This window comes from Scyliorhinus canicula, chromosome 5, assembly GCF_902713615.1.
Source record: "Scyliorhinus canicula chromosome 5, sScyCan1.1, whole genome shotgun sequence".
NCBI lineage: Eukaryota > Metazoa > Chordata > Chondrichthyes > Carcharhiniformes > Scyliorhinidae > Scyliorhinus > Scyliorhinus canicula.
In genome coordinates, this window is record NC_052150.1 from 135220576 (window position 1) to 135247332 (window position 26757).

A 26757-nucleotide genomic window follows, 5' to 3' on the forward strand; every position below is an offset into this window, starting at 1 on the left:
TGAAATAAATGCGTCTCCGGAATGACAAAGTATAATTTGAACCCCTTCAAAATAATGTAAATCATTTGAATTAACTACAGTTTGACTGGAAAATATTCTATTTCTATGGTTTCCATAAAAAATCTGCAAACTAAAAAATGGTTTTGTATGTGTAAACACTTAGTAAAATATTTCCTACAAAATAAAATGGTAATTTTTAATGATGAAATAGGCTTAAGAAGAAATCCATCCTCATATTGCATGAAATCTATTGAACATACTCAAGAGTTTTCCGTTATCTGAGGAAATGATAGGAAACTGTTTTTTGTGGTTCCCACGATCCCCCTTTATTTTTAAACCTAGTTTGCAATGGAGTCGTCAGCCAGAATTTAATATCCACCCCATGGTGCATTATGTGGGGAGAGGGGCATTTATTCAAGTAGGAAGGAGGCAGGTGGGGACCCTGCCGCCTTCACCCATCCATCCCAATAATATTTTTTGTGGCGGGGAGGCGCATAGACAACCTTCCCACCCTACTTCCAATTGAGGCCTTTAAGTGGGTAATTAATTCCCAGATAAAGGCATTATGAATGAAAAATGAAAACATGAAAATTGCTTATTGTCACAAGTAGGCTTCAAATGAAGTTACTGTGAAAAGCCCTTGGTCGCCACATTCCGGTGCCTGTTCGGGGAGGCTGGTACGGGAATTGAACCGTGCTGCTGGCCTGCCCTGGTCTGCCCATTATCTCACTGTCACTGATATTTAACCGGGTGGGGGGAATCACCATGCAGGGAGCACAACAAGCAAACGTGTTCAGGACAGCTTTGAGCTCACTGGTAGGGGGTCCCTTGGTCAAAGGCACTCTGTGAGGACCTGACAAAGTGAAAGAGAGGCCCACTGAAAGCCACTTCCCTGCCTTGCTGTTGACACCACCACCCCTCCCCCCACAGCTCAGTCACATGATCCCCATTCGCCCCACTGTGGTCTGGTATTAAGTGATAATAGGCCTTGGGTGGGTGTTCTAATAACAGGAGCTATCACCTCTCTGGTGATGGTGCTGTTCAGTAGAGTTGCTAGTCTCTGATTGACTCACAACTCTCAGTGGACAGAACGTCTTCTGCCCCCTGGGATCCTTGATTCTGGGAAAGGCCTGCCTCTGTCCAGCTAAGTACCTGTGTGGCACTTAATTGAGCAGGCCTTCCCTAAAATAGACACCCACATGGTGAGGAAGATGCTAGTTTTGATTCTGATTTGTGCTGACTGTACTGATTTTTGCTGGGGGGGTTGGTGATAGGGCACTACAATTGACATCCTAGGAATGGACAAGCTCAACAGCATTTAACCACTAAGTGGCAATTTTTGCTGGAGAGCTTGTGTAGGTAAATAAGGAAAGGCTGAAATTCAGTTGGGTGAAAAATAGAACAGCCACATTTCCAGAATGGGTCCTAAAGCTGATGGTTAGCCGCCACATTGACATAAACCCTGCTGTGGGTGTAATCAGGGTGACTGAAACATTGTCTGATACAAAATGCTTTTGGATGTCTTTAGAGTACAGGGCAGCACAGTGGCGCAGTATTTAGCACTGCTGCCTTATGGCGCCAGGCACCCACGTTCAATTTCAACCTTGTGATTCTGTCTGTGTGGAATTTGCATGTTCTCCATGTGACTGCGAGTTTCCTCCGGGTGCTCTGGTTTCTTCCTGCAGTCCAAAGATGTGGAGATTAGGATGTTTGGCCATGCTAAATTGTCCCTTCATGTCCAAATATGTGTAGGTTAGGTTACAGGGATAGGGGAGGGGAGTGGGCCGAGGTAGAGTGCTTTCATAGGGTCAGTGCAGACACAATGGGCCGAATGGCCTCCTGTACTGCAGGGATTCTATGATTCTATGAAATGTGTTATTTCTGCCTCTATTTCTCCTTGTCTACGCTATCAAATCCATTTGTCATTTTAAGTATCTCAATTTAGTCACCCTTCATCTTGTTAAATACAAGCCTAATGTAAGCAACTTGTTTTCACACTGAAGCCCTTTAAATGGCAATTGGATGTATACTCGAAAATGAGACTTTGATACTCTGTTCCTTCATGCCGATGGGATGCTCCGGTATCACTGCAGTCAATCCGTCCTCGCTGGCAGTGGTAGCGAGCCAGTCTCATACCAGAGAATGTCGCCCTGAAAAAGTGGCAGAGCTCCAGGGAAACAGTTCAACATGAATAATTGGACAATTCTTTCAAAGAACTAGCATAGGCATAATTGACTGAATGGCCTCCTTCTGTGCTTGATTGTGAGCCTTGGTATTATTCTGCTGAATTTGTGCTGTACCCCTCAAAACCAATAATATGCTTCCTGAGATGCAGCGTCCGAAACTGAATGTAGGATTCCAAATGGAGTCTCCCCAAAGTTCCTGAACTGTAATCTTGTCCCATTTGTATTCCAGTTCCTTGATACAAAATTCAACATCTTTGACTATTTTTGAGCTTGTGTGCTAATTTGTAATGATCGGTCTTCTTAGACATCCAATTCCTTGCATCTTAATTGCTCTTTGTTTCTCTCCATTGAGGGGAGATGGTGACAGAATGGTAATGTCACTCACTGGGTTAGTAATCCAGGCTAATACAGTCTAGGGGACATGGGTTCAAATCCCACCATGGCAGCTGGTGGAATTCAAATTCAGTTAATAAAATCTGGAATTGAAAGCTCGTCTCAGTGATGGTGACCATGTAAAAACCCACTAATGCCCTTTAGGGAAGGAAATCTGCCATCCCTTACCCAGCATGGCGGCACAATAGTTAGCACTGCTGCCTCACAGCTCCAGGGTCCCGGGTTCATTTCCGGCCTTGGATGACTGTGGGATTCCGATTTAAATATATTGACAAATAGGTGGGATGCTCCCCATCCCAATGAGATAAACAAGTTGGGGATGCACTCCCGGTTTTTATTGTTAATTAATTCATCACAAGAAATGAATTAAATTAAAATATTAACCTCTACTTGACTGTCTGCTGCTGGAGAGTATGGGGGGCGGGGGCGGGGGGGGGGGGGGGGGGGGGGGGGGGCAGTAGGAGTGTTATTGTCAGGGCTATCTGGAGGTTAATTTTCAATGTACCTTTACTTTTGCTAATAATCTCATGTGCAGAAGCTTATCAAATGCCTTCTGGAAATCCACACAGACAACACCCATAGCCCTCCATATGAGCGACAGTCTCAAACAAATTGAGCAGATTAATCAGGCATGACCTACCCTTCACAACTCCATGCTGGCTTTCTTTGATCAGCTCTTCCTTATCCAAGTGCTCAGTCACGCTGCGTCTGATTATAGATTTCCATAACCTACCCACAACTGATGTTAAACAGAAAGATCTGTTGTTCCTGGGGTCTCCCTCCTTCAATAATGGAGTGTCTTTTGCAATTTTCCAATCCAAAGGCACAATTGCAGAATTAAGAAAACTTTGGAAATTGCAACTTAATTTTCTTACCCTATTTCCGTCAACACCCTGTGGTGAAAATCATGAGGTCCTGGAGATTTACCTATTAGGTTAATAAATAGATTATTTTTCAAAGAACCATTGCAGGTTTTCGAAAAATCAGGCTGTGTAATAACAGTTACATCTGTAGCCTTTTGTCTGTCAGAAATGGGACAATTGTGCCCTAAGAATAGTGGGCAAATTATTTAGTCATCTATGAAGCAGTCCTTGTGCGAATGAAAAAAAAATGCAACAAGACCTGGACAATATCCAGTAGCATGGGCTGACAAATGATGAGTAACATTCACGCTACCCAAGTGCCAGGCAATGACCATCTACAATAAGAGAGAATCAAAAAAAATCACGCTTGACATTCAATGGCATTACCATCACTGAATCCCCCATGATCAACATCCTGGGGATTACCATTGACCCAAAACTGAGCTGGTCTAACCATATAAATATTGTGGCTATAAGAGCAGGTTAGAGGCTAGAAATCCTGCAGCGGGTAGCTCACCTGGGTCCCCAAAGCCTGTCCACTATCTACAAGGCACAAGTCAGAAATGTAATAGAATACTCCTCACCAGCTTGACACCATTCAGGACAATGCAGCCCGCTTGATTGGCACGTCTTCCACAAACATTCAATCCCTCCACCACCGATGAACAGTAGCAGCCATGTGTTCCATCTGCAAGATGCACTACAAGAAGTCATCAAGACTTCTTAGGCAGCACCTTCCAAACAAACCCATGACCACTACCATCTCGAAGAACAAGAGCAGCAGATAACTGGGAACCCCACCACCTGGAGGTTCCCCTCCAAGTCTCTCACAACCCTGACTTGGAAATATATCTCCGTTCCTTCACTGTCGCTGGGTCAAAATCCCGGAACTCCCTCCCTAATAGCACAGTAGGTTGTACCTACACCATATGGATTGCAGCAGTTAAAGAAGGCAGCTCACTACCACTTCTCAAGTGCATTTAGGGATGGACACAAATGCTGGCCTAGTCAGTGATGCTTGCACCTCATAAAAATGAATATAAAACGGGTGGCATGTGGCCCAGTGGTCAGCACTGGGACTACGGTGCTGAGGACCCGGGTTCAAATCCCGGCCCTGGGTCACTGTCCATGTGGAATTTGCACATTCTCCCCATGTCTGCGTGGGGTTCACCCCCCACAACCCAAAGATGTGCTGGTTAGGTGTATTGACCACGCTAAATTGCCCCTTAATTGGAAAAAGAAAAATAATTGGGTACTCTAAATTTATTTTAAAAAATGAATATAAAACAAAACTGTGTGCTCAGAAGTATTTCTTAAAACCCGTTCTTACTTCTCATAGTACTTTACCCAAGTTAGTTGTGCTTGTAAAGAAAACAGCTCTGTGACATGCTATATTGCTGTGTGAATAAGGTCCTCACGGTGATTGTTCAATGTTTTATTATTGATCGTATTTTTGAAGAGCCTTAGTTAAGGGTGATATCAAAACTTTTCACCTCGTGTGTGGGAATTTCCACTTCTCCCACCGTGTGTTTCGCATTAATGGAAGTTGGCCGATAGTGGTATCGTCTGGTCCTGCTCCTGTCAATGAGGTTTCTAATTTTATGCACCATCGCTGGAAAACCCTGGGCAGAGATTCGCCGTCGGCGGGACCAGAAGATTCCGCCGGTGAGGTGGCCGGAAAATTCCGGTCATTGTTCTCACCAAAGATTTTTTTAAAAACACCTACTTGTTGAAATAATTTTATACTTCACACCTTATGAAAGTCCATGGGCAATATTTTCTGTCCAGCTTTCCGAACCCCTATTGACAGGCTGAAATGTGGGTCTGAAGCTTGCAATGTGTGGAAAATGGTCATTGTTCATGTTTTTCCCTGGAGTGGCCGATTAATGGCCAGAGGGCAGGCTCACCATTTTATAAAGTTTGATGGGTAGTCTCTCAAAACTGCAGTTTGAAAGGAACAGCAGACCATAATGGGAGGTAAGTCAGAGGATACTACTCAATGGAGGTCCTCTTCTCGCCACCATTTAAACATTTTAAATAAAGAATGAATTTGCCACTAGGCCAGCATTGTCGGGAGGCTAGGGATTGAGGGGAGCCGCTCAACAAGGCGGCCTGTAGTTGCTGTTGCAGCAAGGGAAACAGGGAAGGCCTCTAGGCCTGACTTATGGCGCCTTGGCATCCAGCTCACCTGGTCTATAGCCAAACACAAAGCCGGCAGGCACTTAAGCTGCGTCCCCCTCTCTTATCCCTCCTCCTTAAAAATGGCCTGTAGACAGGATTGAGATGGAGAGGAACCAGCATGCAGTCAGTGGTACTATTTTAAAATCTTGCCCACCTCCATTCTCAGCCCTGGTTGGAGCTCATACTCACACCCAATATTTCAGATCAGTTGCTGGCCCCAGTTCCTGGTCGCTTGTGCGCAATGGGTTGATTCAACAACACAAGAATGGAGAAGGTCGATCACATTTTTGCTTGTGAATGCAAATATGGGGTGAAGTTTTAGTTTCCAATTCACAGTATCCAGTTCATTTTATGTACTTGACTCTTGTGGTTATGATGTTTTTGTAGTCGTACAAAACAGGAAACTGAAGGCACATTCCGATAGATTAAGGAGCTACAAATCAACATGTGTTCATGCCACATTGGCAATGCCCCTGGTGTTCATGGAAAAATGAACAGAATTGTGGAATATGATCATCAAAACACAGAGGGCTGGATTCTCCGTCGGCGGGATCCTCTACTTCGCTGGCAGCGCACTCGCGTCCACGGATTTCCCAACGGCGTGGGGGATGCCCACAATGGAAAACCCCGTTGGCCAGCTGCCGCGATGGAGAATCCCACCCAGAGTCTTACATAAGAAGAAGGGAATTCTATTTATTTGTTCAACCCCTTGTGTTGGGACTAAAATAAATGCTTCCTAAAACAAATAAATGCTTCAAAGTTTAGGTTGCTGGGAACACAAGTAGTTAGAATCTTGCAATTAGCCTTACGAACGACAGCCCAATTTTGACTAGGATGACAGAATTTCCTTTCTGTAATTCTTTTTTTTAAATAATTTTTATTTTTATTGGAATGTTTTACAGAAAATATAAAACATAACGACAAACAATGAAACGCAACAAAATAACCCATAATAACTAACACCCCCCAGACCGTATCAACGCATGTATCACATCCCCCCCACCCCCCCCCCAACCCCAATGAACAACAAAAGAACTTAAAAATAAATTTAAATTAAATAAACGTACTGAAATGAATTTCAGCCGTCACCTTTAGTTTTCGTATCATCTCAAATCTATAGCTAATTGCAATATTTAAATTGCAATTGTCACTAGATTGCTAAATTTCCTGCAAACTTCAAAGAAGGACTGCTACAGGAAATGGAAATATCTGGTTGGGCAATAAAGGATTCTCTTTACCTTATTGGGGAAGTAGCAGAGGAAGGACTGTTTTCCACATAGAATTCTTAATACGTCAATGTGTTCGCGTCAACGATTAAGTCGATCTATTCCTTCTTAAATGCTCCCTTTAATGGATGGAATTCTCCCAAGGCCCCACCAGCGGCTCGATAGCCGTGCCGATGTGAAACCCGTTTGGAACAGCGTGACGTGCAGCTGTCCTGACTCACCTCATAAATGCCTGGGGCATTGAACTCCGGAGTTCAGGATGGAAGCTGCCTGGCCCCTGAAACACCACAGCAGTGAGTTAGGAGTGCATCTGCAGGTGGACCTTGCAGATTAGATCCATCTTCCAGTCTCAAGAGGTCTATCATCCTTCTCAGGAGGTCTATCTTCTGGCCTCAGAGTGATCCTGGAGATCCATCTTAATTTTCAGAAGGCCCATCTTCTGTCTTCAGTAGTGAGCCAGTGATGCTGGACTTTTTTTCAATATGGAGCCCGGACAAGAGGCAGACAATGTGCCATCCAGGCCTACCTTGCCCTCCTCCCCCCACTCCACCCCGCCACAGCACTTCAATTCAAAATGGGAGAATTCTGCTCGATATCTTTCATTTTGGAGGGAGGATTTAATGTGCCTGAATTATCCTGTTTTCTTGATGGAGGCTGCTTGACCTGCTGAGTGTCTGTAATGTTTTCCATTCCTGTTACAGATTTGCAGCACCCGGCAGTATTTTGCTTTTCCAGGGCTACAAATAAAGAGATTCCTTCCTCTGACACCTTCAGAAGACTAGCATCAGCCATAAAATGCTTTAATTTTTCATTTGTCAGACCAAAATCAATACTCAAATCTTGTAGAATAAAAGTTCTGGGGCGGGATTCCCCGACCCCCTGGGGGTTTGGAGAATCGCCCGGGGCCGGCGTCAATCCCGCCCCCGCCGTGTCCCGAATTCTCCACCAGCGAGATTCGGCGGGAGTGGGCCACACGCGGCGATTCTCCAGTCCGTGATGGGCCGAAGTGCCGCCGCTGACGGGCCTTTCCCACCGGCGTGGATTAAACCACCTACCTGACTGGCGGGATTGGAGGCGGGGGGGCGGGGCGATCTGGCCCACGGTGGCCTGGCCCACGATCGGGGCCAACCGATCAGCGGGCAGGCCTGTGCTGTGGGGGCACTCTTTTTCTTCCGCCTCCGCCATGGCGGAGGCGGATGAGACCCCCTCCCCTGCGCATGCGCCGGTATGACATCAGTAGCCGCTGATGCTCCGGCGCATGCGCGGACTTACGCCGGCCGGCGAAGTCCTTTCGGCCCCGGCTGGCGTGGCGCCAAAGGCCGTTCACACCAGCCGCCGCAGGCCTAGCCCCTCAATGTGAGGGCTTGGCCCCTAAAGAGGCGGAGAATTCCGCACCTTTGGGGAGGCCCGACGCTGGAGTGGTTCATGCCACTCCGACATGCCGGGGGCCTGCCGGGTAGGGGTTAATCCCGGCCCTGATCATAAAGTTTTTGCACAATCACTCGTACAACAATTCTGTACATTGATTTTTACACAGGTGTTAACCTATTTATTGTCAATGCCCATTCAAAAATAATGAATACCTGTACCGAAATATAGAATCATAGAATTTACAGTGCAGAAGGAGGCCATTCGGTCCATCGGGTCTGCACCGTTCCTGGAACGAGCACCCATTTTCACCAACGTCCCCATCCCATCCCATCCCATCCCTGTAATTCCACCTAACCTTTTGGAAACTAAGGGCAATTTAGCATGGCCAATCGACCTAACCTGCACATCTTTGAACTGTGGGAGGAAACCGGAGCACCCGGAGGAAGCCCCCGCCACACGGGGAGAATGTGCAAACTCCACATAGACAGTCACCCAAGGCCAGAATTAAACCTGGGTCCCTGGCACCATGCACATAACACAACAAATAAAACATTCATGTATATGGGACATTGCAAAGGAAAAGCCTTCTGTATATTTTAGAGCATCAGATCAGATGTGAAGAGTAATTTTATGAATTGTGCATACATATTCAGAATTCAAGTACATGCTCTCCAAGAATCTTCATCTATTAAAATGACTGCATGGAAACTTCGAGGTGGATTTGCTGGCACTCCCACTGGTGGTGGGAGATGTTCCCTACTCGGAATAGAATTCCACAAATTTATCCAAATAATCTGCAATAGATCTTGGCTGAACAAAATAAAGATGTGCCAGTTGACTGTGGCATAGGTGACAGACAATAGAGTTTAAATTGAGCCTCAGATTCCCTTGTAATTTATACAGCAAGGCTTTCAAAATTGATGCAATGCCTGCAAAAAGTAGCAAAACACCTAAACAGGTAAAACAGGTTTCACAACAACCATGAATAGCGACAAGATATTTTCAAATCTGTCACTTGACACCCAGTTTCAACATTATCTCGACAGAGTGATTTACAATTGCCAAATATCCCTTTGTTGTCGGAAAGGTTCATATTTTTATGATTTCCAGAATGGGAGCACATACCACGTATTCAGGAACAGAGGTCAGTGAGCCATGGGATTTTCTACGAATTAGAATAGATGCACTTACATCCGCATCCAAATTCTAACTGTGCAGTCTCAATGCCTGCAAGCATTAAGCACTATTATTCACCTCAAGAAGTCTTTAAAACACTTTAAAGCTATGTTGACTACATGGTAGCACATGGTTAGCACTGTTACTTCACAGCGCCAGGGTCCCAAGTTCAATCCCGCTAGGGTCACTGTCTGTGTGGAGTTAGCATGTTCTCCCTGTTTCTGTGTGGGTTTCCTCTGGGTACTCCGGTTTCCTCCCACAAATCCCTGAAGACGTGCTTGTTAGGTGAATTGGACATTCTGAATTCTCCTTCTGTGTACCCGAACAGGCACCAGAGTGTGGCGACTGAGGAATTTTCACAGTAACTTCATTGCAGTGTTACTCGTGACAATAATAAAGATTATTATTAGAAGTATTTCTAAATGACGAGGTTGAGCAGCCATTGGGGCTCTCCGAACTGTCAGTTATAACTAACAGTGGATAAATGAGAGAATCCCCAAATTCTTATGATGTTACATTTTTATGGGGTGCTAACTGCAGTAACACAACCTTCTAATCACAGAATTGTTATAGTGCAGAAGGAGTCCATATGGCCCATCGTGCCTGTACTGGCTCTCCAAACAAGTATCATGACTCAATGAAATGAAATGAAAATCGCTTATTGTCACAAGTTACTGTGAAAAGCCCCTAGTCACCACATTCCGGCGCCTGTTCGGGGAGGCTGGTACGGGAATTGAACCGTGCTGCTGGACTGCCTTAAAAGCCAGCTATTTAGTCCAGTGTGCTAAACCAGCCCCTTAAAGTCATCAGTATCGGCAGACACGGGGAGAACGTGCACACTCCGCACAGACAGTGACTCAGCAGGGAATCGAATCTGGGACCTTGGCGCTGTGAAGCCACAGTGCTATCCACTTGTGCTACCGTGCTGCCCAACATGGTATGACTTAATGCCATTCCCCTGCTTTTACCCTGTGCCACTGCAGATTGTTTCTATTCACGTAATGATCAAATACCCTCTTGAATGCCTTGATTGAAACTACCTCCACCATGATAATGATAATGAAATGCTATTACCACTATTAAAAGTTCATTAATTACTTATCTCATCGTAAAAGAGCTTGGGAGAAAAATACGTTGTGCAATCGAATTTCATTGTAAGCTTGAGAGCGACTCCAATCCAGAACAAGAATCTTAAACAAAGCCAATGATATAGGTATGAAGAAGAAACTAGCTAAGGTTGATTGGGTAAATAAGCAAAAAGGTATGGTGCCAATAAATAGTTGGAAACATATACAGAAATGATTCAAAATGCTCAACAAGATATATTCAATTGAAAAAAAAAATTCAGCAAGTCCTTTCCCTGGCTTCAAGGAAGTTCAGGATTGCATTAGGTTAAAATAAGAACCTTAGAAAAGAAACTAGCTAAACATACACAAACAAATTACAAAAACATTCCTAGTTTATGAAAAAGGAAAGTAAAGTAAATGTTGATCCCTGGTAAATGTTGGGTAACACGGTAGCACAAATGGATAGCCCTGTGGCTTCACAGCGCCCGGGTCCCAGGTTCAATTCCCCGCTGAGTCACTGTCTGTGGAGTCTGCACGTTCTCCCTGTGTCTGCTGATATTGATGACTTTATGTTCTTCATTTTTATTATCCTCTTGGTTATGCTCTATTTCTGGTATGTGATTTGCACATTCTACCATAAGGACAGATTCAAAAATTTCTTAACATTTCCAAATTTCCCTAGATAATTTCATCTGTTTCTGTTTCTAAAGAACATAGAACATACAGTGCAGAAGGAGGCCATTTGGCCCATCGAGTCTGCACCGACCCACTTAAGCCCCCATTTCCACCCTATCCCTGTAACCCAATAGCCCCTCCTAACCTTTTTGGTCACTAACAGCAATTTATCATGGCCAATCCATGGTGTAGTGGTGATTGAGGAATTAGCAAAGTATCGCAGAGAACAGTCCTCACCATCCAAGGCCCCAGACACTCCTTTTAGATTAAGCTGTGGTTTGCATGTGCTTCTTCTAATTTAGCTTATTGCATTCACTGCTCACAATGTGGTCTCCTCTACAGCAAGGAGACCAAATACAGATTGGCCGTTCGCTTAGTGGAACACCTCCGTTCAGTCCGCAAGTGTGACCCCGGAGCTTCCATCTCTATTCAAGTAACCACAATATTCTGCCTTTAGCTCTTTGATGGCGCTACCATCATTTTGTTGCCAAAACAAATGTGTTCATGTTATTTGTGTTCAGGGTGCTGCTACAATTACCTTGCAGTTTTACCCTGGGGCCACTTTTGGGTTGCAGCAATAATGTTCTCCTGATTTTCCTTGTCCCAGAAAAGGAAAAGTACAAATTTTGTCTATGTTTGGAGTGAGTTGATGCGATCCATTTAAGAGCCGCTCATTAATCTGCTTCATGCCGCGGACCAATTGGCAAAGTGTACGTGGCACATGGCCCGCTCATTGGCCATGAAATAACCTCAGCGTCCGACGATGGTCATAGTACACTGGGTTAAATACATCTACTGGTTTTGGCAGGGGCACTGAATACAGCACTGACCTCTGCAATTCTGATGGACTACATTGAAAATGGAATCAGCACTTCAACCATGCAACCTCTACATTATAATGGGTATCAGAAAAATCTTTAAAATATGAACAAAAATTAAAACACCCAAATGTATCATGTAATGGTGATTTTAAAGACAAAATGCACATCACCACCATTGTTTTTGTAAGTTTGTAAAACTTTTTCCAGTCTATTGCTTCAGAATATGTATTGTTTAAGTCACGTAAGAATATTTTTACTGTGGGCAGGATTTCATGGGTGGTGGAGTCTACCACCCCACCGCCATTAAAGTGAAACCTGCCCCCACTCCGACAGGCTACCTTGCTGCCATTTATTGCTTGGTAAAGCGTTATGTGTCTTAGGATAACGAGACGTCCACCCCATCTGGAGAGGAAATCCAATTTTCGAGAGTTCTAAGCAATTGGCTGGCAACTCTCTGATGCTTGTAGCACCACTGGAAGAAGTGACCACTATTGGGTAAGCATCCAGTCTCAATGAAGAAGGGGAAGGAACTGGATGACCGATAATTAAGGAGTGGCTGTTGGTGGAGCCAAGAGTGGAGGCCCTGAGGCAAGGGGAAGTAGGGGCCGAAGTGCACATGCTGGGGCGATGGGGCCTTCTGAAGTGGGGTAGACTTTGGGGGGCCTCCATCTCCAATTAGAAAGGAGGCAACTGCTTCCCTTGCTACCGTAAGCCCAAACACGCTAATCTGCCAAGCTTCCCACCCATTTCAAACCCCTTTCCACAAACCTAACAATTACAAATGGGCAGGAATTAGGCCTTAAGTGGCAATTAATTGGCATGATTGCGGTCTGCCCATGGCCTTTTCTACTGTCTGTCATAGCCAGGTCAGGGGCAGTCAGGTAGAAGATGGGAAAGGCACCCACAGAATTATACAGGCGTGCCCACCTGCCTGCAGGAATTGTAAAATTCTGCCCTGTGTGCCACGTCAGAATAAATTGGAGAATCATTGGCAATAAAGATTTTTGGCCATATAATAGCAAAGAGATGACAATAGAATGGATTTGGGATCTTATCGATATCAGTACACAATAAATGTGTTTGACAGACAAAGTTGAATGTAGAAATATGTGAGGTGAGATGTCATTACAGGAAGAAGGAGCAAAGACAACACGTACAATTTTAGAAGGGATTGCAAGATGGGGGTGTTTGTGTGCACACATCTCTGACATTTGCAGGATAGGTTAACAAAGCAGTTAACAAAGCTAACTGAAACCTGGGTTTTATAGATCCAGATACGTGAGGATTTTAACTGTTAACATGGGTGGGTTTCTGTGAAGGTGACAGTTGGAACAGCTGTAACTGCCTGTGGGTCTAGAAGCCTGCAAGAACCCGCTAACCTGCTTTACCCTGAGCACAGAGGAACCCCTAGAGGGGCAAGCAGGCATGCCATTCAATTATGTAAAATGCTCAGAATAAGCTGCTCTTTTAACCCATGATTCTGAATTTAACAGTGTGTGCACACAGGCATCCCAAGCTTTTTGGAACTGACTGGGGAAAATGAAGCTAAATGACAGTGGGAGTTGATGGGGCTGAGTAATTGTCAGGCAAGAAATGCTCTAAATACTGAGATCTGACACATGCTCTAAGGAGAAGCTTTTGCTCACAATACTTGTTCTGAGAATGTGTGATCACGACGTTGATGATGACTTCCAGTGCTGTGGAGGTCATTTCTATTCCTTGGAGTTTTTTTTGCCCATGATCTGCACTTCCCAGCTGTCAGCCTTCAAATCAGCAATGGGAGAGGCGAATGTATGCCTATCTTGAACCTCAGATGGGAATGAAGAGGAACAGCAGCTGCAATACCAGCAAGAGCTGCAGCAGCCTTATCCTTAACTCCACAGGGCAGAAGAGCACAGAGCACTAGCTTGCAGGAGGAAATACCCTAACCCAAAGTGTACAGGCAGAGACTAGATTTCCTGTACATGACCGAGCGCCAGTGCCTCAGGAGGCACACGGTTTCCTGTCAGGTGTTTGCTGACATTCGCAGCTTTGTGGAAAAAGACCTCCTTCCAAGTGGATCAGGTGTGTATGCATTGCCAGTGGAAGTCGCCACAGCCCTGAGTGTCTTTGTCACGAGTTCTTTCCGATGCCTACCTGTGATATTTGTCAAATCTCACATTCTGCAGCTTGCAGTGCTTGTCACGGGTGACTGGCATCATGTATGTCAGGGCCGGCACGTAATGTGCATTTCACTGTTGTTCTTGGCCATTCGGAATGAGAGGCCACTCAGATTTGCTGCTATGGCTGGATTCTCACAGGTTCACAGAGTTAGAAACTACACACACATGGCAACCAAGGCACCCCCAAATCATCCAGAAATATTCATCAGCCAAAAGGGATTCTGATCTGTCAATGCTCAGCTGGCCTATCACCACTGAAGGATCATCATGTATTTCAGTTCAAGAGACTCAGGGAGCTGTCACGATGTGTTCATTGGTATAGTCAAGTCTACCAAAGATCTTCAGATCTCAAAGCAAAGTGAATGAATGAGCCCTTGAAGACAAAGGCTACCATCTAACGACATGGCTGACACTTGTGAGGAGCCTAAACAATGACTCCCAGGAGAGATAATAAGACACATCACTGTGAGAGTTAATTGATCAAGTAGTCGGATTGCTAAAGATGTGATTCATGTCTCTGGAAGTATATGGCAATATCCTTCAGTCTGCACCAGCAGCAAAGTTTTCCAGAATGATAAGTGTTCTGCTGTGCTTTGCAAAGCACTGCACTACAGTGAAAACTGGAGTTTCAGGAAGAGAAAGATGATGAACAGTCTGCATCTTTGGACGAGGAGGAAGAGCATGAAGATGATGAGGAGCGGCGTGATTTGGTGATGATATTAGCAGCCACAACCTTTGCTTCCAGTGATTTGTGGGACTGCCAGATTTGATACACTTCCATTAAACTGAAGGGGTGCAACCATTCAGCAAACAAAATCGGAATCCACTGTGCTCCGAGCACAAAGCAGTCAATCCCCTTTACTCACAAATGCACATTGCTCATTAGAGTAAATCATCGCAGTAGAGTAAATAAAGAGCAACTGTTTCCCATGGTTAAATAATCAACAATGAGAGGGTACAAGTTTAAAGTGATTAGCAAGAGGATATCACGATCCCGGAGCAGACCCCGACCCTGGTCAGGATACTGGACAGAAATCCCAATAGTTTATTTTAAGACTGAGGAAAGGATACCTCGCCTCAGGAGGGACATGGTATATTGAAACAAATTTTATTACTGCCACAGAATTGAAATACATTAACACTGCAATGAAGTTACTGTGAAAATTCCCTAGTCGCCACATTCCGGTGTCTGTTTGGTTACACTGAGGGAGAACTGAGGGGCCCTGGTGCTGTGAAGCAACAGAGCTAACCCCTGTGCTACCATGCTACATAAGAAAATAGCTTGCATTGATCCCTTAAGCCAGTGTTCTTCAAACTTTTTTTCCGGGGACCCATTTTTACCAACCGGCCAACCTTCGGGACCCAGCCCGGCCGACCTTCCCGACCCACTCCGGCCGACCTGCGCGACCCACCATTTTCTCTTACCTTGGGCTGGATTCTCCCCCACCCGGCGGGACGGAGGGTCCCGGCGTAGGGGAGTGGCGGCAACCACTCAGGGGTCAGGACTCCCCAAAGGTGGGGAATTCTCCCTACCTTTGGGGGCCAGCCCCGCGCCGGAGCGGTTGGCACCAGAAGACTGGCGCAAAAAAACGGCGCCCCCGGCAGCGGGGCTGGCCGAAAGGCTTTCGGCGGTCGGCGCATGAGCCGGCGGTGACGTCAGCGGCTAGCTGCCGCTGACGTCACCACCGGCGCATGCGCGATGTGGGTTTCTCTTCCGCTCCACCATGGCGGCCGCAGAAGAGAAATAGTGCCCCCAGGGCACTGGCCCGGAGTCTGAGCGGGGGGCCCCGATTCCGGGCCTGGCCACCGTGGGGGCACCCCCCGGGGTCCGATCACCCCCCGCCCCCCCCAGGACCCAGGGGGCCTGCTCGCGCCGCTGATCCCGCCGTTACAGAGGTGGTTCAAACCTCGGCAGCGGGAGAGGCCTCCCAGCGGCGGGACTTCGGCCCATCCGGGCCGGAGAATCACCGCAGGGGCCTCGCCGGTCGGAGTGGCGAGATTCCGCCGCCGCCACTTCCCAGGTGGCGAAGAATCTCGGCCACGGCGGGGGCCGGATTTTCGCGGCCCCAGGCGATTCTCCGACCCTGTTGGGGGTCGGAGAATTTCGCCCCTTGTTTGCTGCTGACAAAAATGGAGTAAATGGTTTTGGGTCCCTTTGGCCCTCATACGCGCTCCTCCAATGGAACCTGTTAAATGAAGGTGAAACCTTAGTGTTGGAAAGTATGGAGTCTCCATCTGTCCGAAGTTCTGCATTTTTTTCCTGTAAAATGTTATCAAATAAAACACCCCTGATCTTGTAAAAAAAAATGAATAAAATAAATGAAAAAAGTAAAAATTAAATTAATAAAATAAATGAATAAAACCCCCCCAAACTTGTAAAACAAAAAGCTGCGACCATTTTTTAAAAAGGCGGCCACACTGCACATGCATGTCCGATCATCGGCGCATGCGCGCAGATGATCTGGCACGCATGCGCAGTGCGGCCGCATTTATTTTACATGTTCACGGTCATTTTGAAGGCCGCTTGCAGTTGGCGTTTTCAACAGCAGTCTGCTGCGGCTGTTGCGTGCAGATTTGCGTGATCGGGAGCACCGCGACAGACGGCTCCACGACCCTACCAACACCCGCCTGCAACCCACCGCGGGTCGCGCCCCCAAATTTGACAATGTCTGCCTTAAGCAATGCTGATCAAAACAGTGACACAATAACCCTTGAGTACTATCTTTGGGTGGATTTACCCTCCACCCTGCCGCATGTTTTTTGGCGGCAGAGACGGGCTGCCAGCGGGATCTACCAACCTCACCATTGTCAATGGGAGTACCCACTAAGAGTACCCCTCATCACCGAGAAACCGCTGCTCCGGCGAGGGGGCGGAATTTCCCGCCAGTGTGAACAGCCGGTAAAACCCGCCCTTTATTTCCACTCAAACATCAAAGCCATCTCAGATCTCGACTCTATTTTAAATACAGTTAACACTCAGTAATTCAAAGATGTCTTGAATACTTGAGAAAGAGATCTTTTGAGACTGCTTAAAGAAAGAGAGCTGACCCCTTGACAGAATAATGTAGAATCTCTGGCTGTATTTCTTCAGAAAACCTTCACAGCTTAACTTCCAGCCAAATAACTAACAACTGTTTGGAAAGAAACTGCAAGTCTGTCCACAGACAGACCGTGAAGTGAACTGTATTGAGAGCAGCTGATTGTCTTCTGTTCATGCTCTAATCCAAAACTGAACTGAAACCTCAACACCTGACTGCTTCAGCCCCTAGCTCCTCCCATTAATAACATTATCTTACTAAACTGAACACAATGGGCTGGATTCTCCGATTGCCGATGCCGAAGTCACGTTCGGCAATTGGCCAGAGAATCCGTTTTTACACCGAAATCAGGGGCGGTTTTTCGGATGCTACATCCCCTCAAAAATGCCTTTATCACTGAATATGGCGCACACTGTTGGGAAGGCCTCAGGACGTCACTTGAGGCCCGCCCCCGATGGGTCGACTTCCCGACGGCGTGGGACACGTGTCTTCTCAGTTTTCGGGGACCTCGCATGGCGGCTGAGGACTGTGTCCAGCGTCGCCACAGCCGGGGGTGGAGAAGAGTTGTTCCGCTGGCCGGGGGGGCTTCGGCAGGGCCCGGGGGGGTCTGATGGGGCGGTGGTCAGGGGGTGGCGAGGGGGGTTACAGGGGGGCACTATCTGGCAGACCGGGTCCGCGCACCGCCGGTGCCATGTTGTAAGGCACGCCCGCTGCAGATTGCCGCTGTCCGCATGCGCAGCCACGGACCTGGCAATTCTCCGTCTGTATCAGCAGGTAAAGCCAGGCTTTATATTGCGTGGATACTAGCCCCCCCAGCGGACGGAGCATCAGTACTGAGACGCCACCGACATATTTGTCAGAAGACTAGACAGATACTCCGGACAGAGACTCAAAATCGGAGAATGTAGCCCAATATTTCTAATTAGCAACTCTGCAGGGAAACCTCTTAATCAAAATAAAAGTCCATTAACACAAACTTTTATGATACTTTAATTGCACCTCTGGCTCCAAAGAGCAGTTGCATACTAACTCAGGCTTACAACCCTTATATATACCATAAGATAGAGCTGAAATTTCTACATTCATCACAAGGTGACATGAGAAAAAACATTTTTTCGTAAAAAGTGGTGAAGATTTGGAATGCACTGCCTGATAAAGGGGTGGGTACAGCTTTCAAAACTAAATTGGATAAAAACTTGAAGGAGGAAAAAAAATGAAGCTTTTGGGGTATGAAAGTACAGGAGAATGGGAGTAGATTGCTTTTCAAAAATGCAAGCACAGTGAGACAAAATTGCCTCTTCCTGTGCTACCCTATTCTCTCGTACTAAGTGGCTAAAAGGGGTATGTTCGTAATTTTGGGTTCAGAAGTTAATTAAGAATGTAAAGCAGTGCTTCATATTTTCACTTTTTGCTTGAAAATAGCAACTATAGAAAAGTTCACTGGAATTCCTCTTGAGTATTTCACTGAGCTTCAATGATAGTCATTGAATCCCGAAGCCATTTTCTGAGGTTTCTCATTTGGGGTTTTCATAAAATGTGAGGTTAAATGGCTGGATGGATAACAAATTGGCTAAATATGAATAAGAAGATGACGTTGAATAGAGAGGGCTCTGGCTTGGGGCGGTTTCCAGAGATTAGTGACAAGACACAGCCCTTCCCACTAACGAGATCTTCCGGTCCCGACGAAGGCGATCCCCCGGGGCAGGTTTCCCGCAGTAGAGTTGACTCGCCATTAGCCACTGGCCGCGGGAAAACATGTTGTGCGGAGTGGATGGGTAATCCTGGCTTTTGACTTACATAACAATGTATTTAGTATGGCGAATGTGGGAAATATGCACCGTGCCTGGAGAAATAGCCGAGATGAATCAAGGAATGACAAATGGAGTTTATTTTGGAACAATATAAATGGCAATGCATATTAGTACCAGAAGCAGGAATTATGTGTATGTGTTATATGGATTTGCATTAAATAGTAGAAATGTTCAGTTATTAGTATCAATTGATTGCATCTATCAATATGAAACTGTTATTAACAAACCAATTTAGCTCTAGTATGAATATATATGGTATTTTATTACAAATCAAATAAGGCTTTAAAAAATCTATTATTACATATTTGTGAACCCATATTTGCGTGTCTAGATTTTGTCACATTCAAAAAGATTTGGCTGCATTGTTGAGGGTACAGAGAAGAATGACAATGCAATTATGAAAATAAAATTCATTAAGAAGGATATACTGAAGAAACATAATTTGTTTTGATTAGAGAAAAGATGATTGAGAGGCAACATGTTTCAAATCTTTTAAGTGATGAAAAGAATGAATGTTACAGATGTAGGTTCTTTTGTATTTAATTATGGCAGAGATTGAAGATCATCAAGGATCATGTGATGCTGGCTACTGTAGAAATGTTTATTCTCAAAGTAATTGATACGTACAATGGAATTCCATCAGAACTTGTTTGGACTAATTCACTGAGCTCCGTTAAAACGCCAGTGGTTGATTACCTGTCAGGTAATGCCATTGAAGTTGTAAGAAAAGATTAAATAGTTAAGGAATAATTACAGAATGCAAGGCATGGCAGACATACTTGTTGAAAGTCTGTTGCCTTTGGAAGTCCGTTTTGGTTAAATCATCTTGTTTTGAAATCTTTGAGAACAGGTTTGGTGGGGCTGTGACAGTGGAGTTGTAAATGGTATTTTGGATTGAATGGCGAATGGTCTTTTCTTGTTCCGGGGTTGCTTATATGTTATGCCCTAAAAATGAGCATAAAAAAAATAGAATGTCACAGAATTACCGTGACAGGGGCCAGAATTTTTCAGCCGGTCTCGCTGTCGCGATCTCCTGGTCCCAACAAGACAAACCCCGCCATGGGTTTCCCGGCAGCAGAAGGGTCCAGACAACAGTAAACCTCGTTGAAAACGGTGGGACAATGGTGAGCCGCCACCACGGCCACGAAACACAGCACTGGGGGGGGGGGGGGGCAGAAGATCCCATCTTGTATGTTTTCCTTCAGCTTTGACACTCTAACCAGCTCTTTTCATAATATAGATTATGTACATTTTTGTTATTTCAGGTAAGTCAAGAAATCTCCCTACTGCCTCCTATGATCGACTTGACAGGAGGAAGATTGGTAGATGTTATAATTTCTACCCTCACTGATATTTCATAGGTTGGATATACTACAGTGTCTCGTCTCTTCAGATACTGTGATGCAATCTGGTTGTTAGGGTGTGCCTTGTTCTGTGCACATAAAAGAAGTTACACAAAAACTAAAATGATTCAAGCTGTAGCTAAGTCATGTTCATTAGTGAATCGTTTTAGATTTAGATTTATTGTCACGTGTATTGAGGTACAGTGAAAAATATTGTTCTGCATACAGTCCAGGCAGATCATTCCATAAATGAAAAATATAGGACATATGATAAATACACAATAAACACATGGACATAGACATCGGGTGAAGAATACAGAGTGTAGCGCTACAACTGTAGTGATGATGCATGGAGAGATCAGTTCAGTCCATAAGGGGGTCATTCAGAGTCTGGTAACAGCGGGGAAGAAGGTGTTTTTAAATCTGTTAGTACGTGTTCTCTGACTTTTGTATCTTCTGCCTATGGAAGAGTTTGGAAGAGAGAATAACCCCGGTGGAAGTGGTCTTTGATTGTGCTACCCGCTTTCCCAGGGCAACTGGAGGTTATGACATTGATAGTTTCGTTGGAAAGTATTCTCCCATCTGGGAGGTAAGAACTTGGGAGTGCTTCCCACTGCAGAGACCAGTGGGAAAACATGTAATATTTCTGGCCCCAGCCTCATTAATTGTGCAACCAGGTGTTATGCGCCTGACGGGGCAGGCCTGATGGCATGTAGGCTGCTGATATGCCTGGACACCATTTTGAAATGGCGCCCAACATTGTTGGCCTACTTTTGAGGAAAGGTGATGGACCCCCTGAAAAGGAGGATGCACCTCCGGGAGGACTCCAGTTGGAAGATGGACCTCCTGAGAAAGAAGATGAATCTCCAGAAATATTCCAAGAAATGGGCCTCCTGAATGTGACTGAACTTGGAAGAGCCACTTCTCGATGCTCCCTCTAACTACAGCTGTGGAGTCCCAGGTCCAGGGTTGCTGATGGCCTCCAGTCCAAACTCCAGAAGCAGCCCCAGGCATTGTTCAGGTGAGTCGCGACATCTGCATGCCATGTTTTTCCTGACGTGTTTTGCACTGGAATATTCTTCCCTGGTGTCGTGGAGAATCAGGAATTGTGCCTTGATCTGCACCAATTAGTGAGCTGAAAATCGATTTCACGCAGGCCATCAGCGGGTTTCCCGATCCACTATGGTGGGAACCAGTGGAAGATATCCCGGAAAATTCACACAAGCCTGAAACTATTTTTGTAATCCCGCCGGATTGCCCCCACCGCTCAACATTGGGTTTTGACATTGCGTAATCTTAAACAAAATTTCTCAACTGTTCCCCTTGTCATTTATGCTAGCCATTTCCTTAGATTAAATCTTTGATTTCTCTTGTCATCTTGTGTCCCAGATTGAATATCGTTCAGCTGTTAACATTTAAAGTGTCAGTACATAGTTGACACAATTGGCATCTATTATTTCTTGTTTTCCAATTAAGTTGTGCAATTTATTACTGCAGCCTTTGCAGTTCCATTGTTCTTGTTTAATTTATTGTGCTTCAAGCTGTAGTAAATTTCAAGAAAATACATGTTTTCAGTAAATAACTTACTGTAATGTAACATTATTTAGAAGAGAGCTGGATTTACTAATTGGATTCCAACATTATGTCTATTATAGTTAGTTTAATAACAAATTTCCATGCTTTAAATCTGATACACCCATATTAAAGAACGTATTATGGGCAGGAAGGCAATTTACACTATGATGCACTTCAACTGCACTGAGATAAAATGAAAGCAACAAAGGCTGGAATGAGCAATTTATGGCCATTGCTTTTATCAGAAGAGATAATGTTAAATTTTATTACTTGTAATTAATTCATTGGATGAGGACATTGCTGGCAAAACTTTTTTTGCTCATCCCTAAATGCCCTTGGGGAGGTGGGAGAGAGCTAACCTCTGGAACCACTGCAGTTCATCTGCTGTCAGTACACCCATTGTTCTGTTACAGTGAGACTTTCGGGATTCAATCCAGTGTCACTGAATTAATGGGGATCAAGTGATTATGGCGTGCAGCTTAAAGAGGGACGTACAGATGGTGGCATTCCCAGGTAACTGTTGCCCTTTTCTAGGTAATGGAGGTCAAGGGTTTGGGAGATGCTGTTGAATGAGCCTTGATGAGATGTTGAAGTACATTTTGTACATGGTGCACACACAGTGTGCACCAGTGATGGAGGGAGTGAATGTTTAAGGTGATGGATGGGATGCAAATCAAGTGAGCTGTTTTGTCTTTGATGGTCCTAAGTGTCGGACTCAGTGTAGAGTATTTCACCATAATCCTGACTTGTGTCTGAAAAGCAGCTCGCTGTTGCGCAGATTCCCGAGGTAGCTGAGATGTGGGATCTATCTCCTTTGCCTCAGAGACCTCAGGAAAGCGCCATTCACTGTCGTACCCACTGTTCCTTCACAGCGCCAGAAACCTAGGCCGGGATTCTCCGCTATCTGGAGGGGCGGGCCGAACCGGCAGCAAGGAGTGGCATGAACCACTCCAGTGCCGGGCCGCCCGGAAGGTGCGGAATCTGCCGGCCGGCACGAGTTGGCGCATGCGCGAGAGCGCCGGCGTGATCCCAGTGCATGCGCGGGGGGGGGGGTTCTTCTCTGCGCCGGCCATGGCGAACTGTTACAGTGGCCGGTGTGGAGGGAAAGAGTACCCCCACGGCACAGGCCTGCCCGCAGATCGGTGGGTCCCGATCGCGGGCCAGGCCATGGTGGGGCCCCCCCAGGGCCACATCCCCCGCGCCACCCCGAGGACTCCGCAGGCTGTCCGCAGAGCCAGGTCCCGCTGGTAAGGACCTTGTTTAATTTACGCCGGTGGGACTAGCCGCAAGTCGGCGGCCTCTCAGCCGATTGCGGAGCGGAGAATCCCGGGGGGGCACTGCCATCGGCCCCCGCCCGGTGCAACGCGATTTTCACCCCCGCCAAAAAACCGGCGCCGGAGAATCTGGCGGCGGGCGGGAGTCACGCATCCCCCCGACGATTCTCCAGCTCGGCGGGGGGGGTCGGAGAGTACCGCCCCAGGATTCAATTATCGGCTTGGGTCACTGTCGATGCGGAGTTTCCACGTTCTCCCCGTGTCTGCGCGGCTTTCCTCCGGGTACTCCGGTTTCCTCCCACAAATCCCAAAAGACGTGCTTGTTAGATGAATTGGACATTCTGAACTCTCCCTCAGTGTACCCGAACAGTCGCCAGAGTGTGGCGACTAGGGGATTTTCACAATCACTTAATTGCCGTGTTAATGTAAGCCTACTTGTGACACTCATAAAGGTTATTCAGTACTGGCCTCCACAAACAAGGACCAGACAGAACGACACTTTTGGGGATGGAGACCCTCAGGTACAAGCCCTTTGGGAAAGGTGGCACCCTAGCACTCCCAGCCGAGCATCCTGGCAGTGCCATCTGGGTGCCAGCTTTCACTGCCAAAGCTGCCAAGGTAGCACTGTCAACTGGCAGGGGCAGTGCAAGGGTACCAGGTTGGCACCGCTGGTAGTGCCAAAAGGGCCGGGGACCCTCCGATAGTGCGTTGGGGCTCAGGGGGGTGGTTGAATGTTGCTTCGGGGGCTCCAGAGATCCATTTGTAAATGCCGCTCTGATATCGCCACACTGTGGAGTTCCAGTGAGAAGAGCTCCTGAGTGCACAAAACGGGGCTATGTGCGGCGGCATATTCCCCGCTGTCTAATATGCGTGCTGTTTTATAGCGTGTTTCTCGTCGCTGGGAAACATGCGGCTAAACACGCTTGCTCTGGAACTTTTTCCCCATTTAGTTAAATCCCACCTGTTATTTGCCAGTTAACATTTCCAAATCTAAATATTGTCCAGGTGTTGCTACATGCGGACATAGACTGTTTTACTAAGTGTGGAGATTGAATGAAACGGAATACTGTGCAATTTCCAAACACTCCCACTTCTAGGCTAAGGCAGAGGGAAGGTAATTGATGAAGCAGCTGTAGTTGGCTGGGCTGAGCTGGTAAACCTGCAAGGAACAAATGCATTATTTTGACTAAAAACTTTTGTTGAATGGAAAATGCTCTTCAACATTAAGTATTAACTTAAATACATTTTCTTCACTCAAAACAACATTTTCAAAATTCTGTAAATGTACTGTAAAGTAGAATTAGAAAAAGATGACCGAATGGCAAGAAAAAAAACCAGACATTGTAATCTTGATAATTTTTTGTGCTTGTAAAGACTGCTATTGCATTGCCCAAAAGATTAATTGCACTTTGGGAAAGACCAGAACACTTGAATAAGGCTACTGTTCTAAGATGAATCTGAAGCAGAAACCTAATTTTTATGATTGGTGCTGTGTGACCGTGCTGAGTCTGACAGTATTCTCTCTTTCAGAGGTGTAGTATTTACAGAATTAATGTTGTTTTAATGAGTATACATTGGTTACTGAAGCATTACCAATGGAAGTGCAGGTGTCAGCTGTTAAATGTCAGTGGTGATCAGAAAAGGTACAAGCGTGTGTTATTTATGACAGAATAATTAAGGCCACAAGAAGTGATAAACTCAAAGCCTGCTTGAGAGGAGAAGCACTTTGCTATGTGGCTTTAGCTCAGATACTGTGCTTGCTGATCTAATCTGCAGCAAGAGGAAGTTGTTTTTAATCTGAGAAGTGCATATCTTCTGCTCAGATCAAACCCATCTCTTGGGAGAGCTGAATTATCTTGCAGGATCTAACGGTGGCTGCAACAGAGCTCAGGCATGCAGAGCTCAGGCAGTGGAATTTTTAAGTGCACGAGAAAGAACTGGTGGCAGGCAGGTTACTAACCTCCGGTTATTTTAGCTTCAAACCCCAATATACATCAATAGACTGCTGGATGGTGTTTTGAGTTTTTAATACTTTCGGTTTCTGGTGCAAAGATGATTGAGTGGCTTGCTTCGATGTACTGCAGTTCTCTCTGGACTTTCTACATTTAACTTGTGTTGAGACAGGATAAAATATATTAATTTTTGTACTGAACCAGTGGAAGTATAGGGGGTGGGATTTTCTGTACCGCCAGCTCCGTTTTCTGGCGCAGTGCGCCCTTGCTGGCAGCGGGATTCTCCATTCCGGCAATAACCCAATGGGGTTTCCCATTATGGCCATCCCACGCCATCAGGAAACCCACGGGCGTAGGTGCGCTGCCGGCAAAGCGGAGCATCTTGCTGACGGAGAATCCCACTGAGGAAATCCAGGAGGTCATTGAGCATTGAATATTTTGAAAAGGAAAACACGGCATTCTATGAGTAAATTTACCTGGCATATTGAAAAAACAAATTATAACTGACACAAACTGGTGTTTAATTAATTTAACTAATGTAACACATACATTTTGGTATTCTTCCAGCTTTCTAGCTCGTTTAAACACCTAATTCAGAGATTTGGAAGAGTCATTGGCCTTGTAATTACATGTGGCACAGTAGCACAGTGGGTAGCACTGTTACTTCACTGCTCCAGGGTCCCAGGTTTGATTCCTGGCTTGGGTCACTGTCTGTGAGGAATCTGCGCGTTCTCCCCGTGTTTGTGTGGGTTTCCTCCGGGTGCTCCGGTTTTCTCCCACAAGTTCCGAAAGACTCTGTGTACCCGAAAAGGTGCCGGAATGTGGTGACTAGGGGCTTTTCACAGTGGCTTCATTGCAGTGTTAATATAAGCCTACTTGTGACAAAGATTATTATTAATATGAGTGTGATCTGTTTTAACAGATACATTCATTATCTCCTGGTTCCCACATCCTTCCCAACTGCCCCAAAGGAACTGAGTCCCTATTCAGAGTCACATCTCTATTCAGGTGCAATCTATCCTTCCTGCCTGGGTCCCATCTCCCCCAGAGCCCATCCCACTGTCCCAGGAATCTAAAGCCCTCCCTCCTTTCCAACTTTCCAGTCACTCATTTATCTGCTTTATCCTCCTATTTCTATCCTCACTTACGCAAGGTGCTGGGAATGATCTGGAGATTACTACTTTTGAGTTCCTGCTTCATTTGTTACCTCCCTGCCAAATGTCTGACTGCAGAACAACATTCCTCTTTCTGCCTTTGTCGTTCATACCAACATGGATTGTGACTGCTGGCTCTTCACCCTCCACCGTCTGGATGCTCTACAGCCACTCAGTCACATCTTTGACCCTGGCACCAGGGAGGCAACACACCATCCTAGATTTACGTCTGCGGCTGCAGAAGTACCCGTCAGTTCCCCCACCTAACAAATCTCCAATCACAATTGTTCTTCTAGTCCTATTTGTGTCCCCTTGTACAGCTGAGACCCTATGACATCATCAATTTGGCTCTGGCTGCACTCTCCGGATGAGCCATCATGCTCATCAGTATTCACTCAGGGGATTCCTGCACTACCTGCCTGTTTCTTCTTGACTGTCTTAACGGTCGTCCATCCCTGTCTCTGCATGTTTTTAAGCTGAGTGGTGACG

At 45.9% G+C, this 26757-nt stretch overlaps 1 protein-coding gene across 10 annotated transcripts in view; it reads left to right on the forward strand.

The window, feature by feature from the left end:
* ikzf1 (IKAROS family zinc finger 1 (Ikaros)) overlaps nucleotides 1–26757 on the forward strand; it is a 118840-nt gene that overhangs the window by 20210 nt on the left and 71873 nt on the right. The window lies entirely within an intron of this gene.